This window comes from Dendroctonus ponderosae, unplaced genomic scaffold, assembly GCF_020466585.1.
Source record: "Dendroctonus ponderosae isolate FM_Combo_2020 unplaced genomic scaffold, Dpon_F_20191213v2 Dpon_F_20191213_6, whole genome shotgun sequence".
Lineage (NCBI taxonomy): Eukaryota > Metazoa > Arthropoda > Insecta > Coleoptera > Curculionidae > Dendroctonus > Dendroctonus ponderosae.
Window position 1 is genome coordinate 3,125,248 of NW_026018814.1, and position 1,589 is coordinate 3,126,836.

The window sequence follows — 1,589 nt, forward strand, 5'->3', positions numbered from 1 at the left end:
GCGGCAACATTGTTGTGGGTTTTCGTCATCTGAGTGGCGGAGCCGCTGCTGATTCTCTTGTCCGTCTGTCCCGTTTTATGCCCCCGAGGGCCCCAACCGAGCAGGCGCCTTACGCATCGTCGATATGCAATGGCAATGTGTGTTAATAATTTAGGCACGAAAATAACGTTTTGCAAGAACCCACAAATATCGACGGCTTTGTAGGTGTAAACGTGCGTTTTTTGCGGTATTTGGTAGGCGAAAAGTGCGCGAAAAATGCCCCATAAACAGTGCGTATTTTGAAAACCGTTCTTGTTTACATCGATGCATTTAGGTGAAATTGTTTGCTTTGTTGCTATTGCTGCACCACGGTGGTTCCTTTTTATTGGATACTCATACACCTGAGTGGCCATCGAAAACGTAAGACCCAGTATACTATTGCATGCATTTAACGCTAATAAATGTGTGCGGAGGCGAAACTTTAGGGTTATACTTGCGGAGGATACCGAGTTTGCTCAATACATCCACTCTTATGCAGTAGTTAGGGGGTGTTACATTAGCCCGAATTGCCGATTTTACAAATTTAGGGGAAATTAAGGGAATTGAATCGCTCGCCGTTTTGCCATTTATAGTTTCATGTTATACCTATCAAGCTACTTTCCTTTATGGTTCGCGTTATTCTGCACCGGAATCTCTGGAAGTTTCTCTGGCGTTTCAAAATCAAGTATTTTCATTGAAAACATTCCAGTCATCCGGGAAAATCATTTGTGATCTTTTGCATGAATGAATTAAAATCAGGAAGTTTAGGAGGCCCGTGTAATAACCATCTGGTACCGATTTTCCTGTCGCTGTTTGCCGCTTCGCACTAGATGCTTTTTAACTTCCAACGGCAAGTTTTACGCGCTCTCCGTCTTCGCTCGCCTTAGCAAATGAATGATAATTTACGATGATCGTAAAACGTGGATTTAAAATATGCGAATAACCCGTGTTCTGGGCCCTAACGAACGATTTAGAAGATACATCGCAGTTTACACCTTTTATTACTGCGTTTGCGATGTAAAGTGAAAGGCCCTGCCAAAGCTTAATATCCTCCGGATAATTTATTTGCTTCCACTCTGCATGCCGTTTAAATAATAGATAGACGATTCCGATACAATTCTATTATTTTGTTCACTTAAACACCAAGTTATCATCGCCTTCGGCGATGTTAAAGGTTAAACTGATTAAGTGGTATTTGTAAGGTGCGATAGGAAAGCCTGTCAAGAGGGTCTTCTGGATGTTTTTCTTAAATAGAACGCAGATTAATCAAGTGTTTTTCGGAAAATATCCACACTGCGGTGCTTGAAACCAGTCAATGGCACATCGCTGATTCAAGACACATGTGCATTACTCAAAGCCACTTAAATTGCATTATATCTGGCAACAAAGTAGGTCAACAGCTGGGTCGACCAATAGAATTAATTCCTCTGGAATTAAATTGAGGATGTGATTCTTAAGAGGTCTCCTCTCATCAAGCAGGGGCGGATCCAGCTTTAAATTCAGGGGGGGGGTTATGTAGAAAAAATACAGTCTTCTGTTGTCTATGAAATTAGAAAAATTATCGTCGTTTT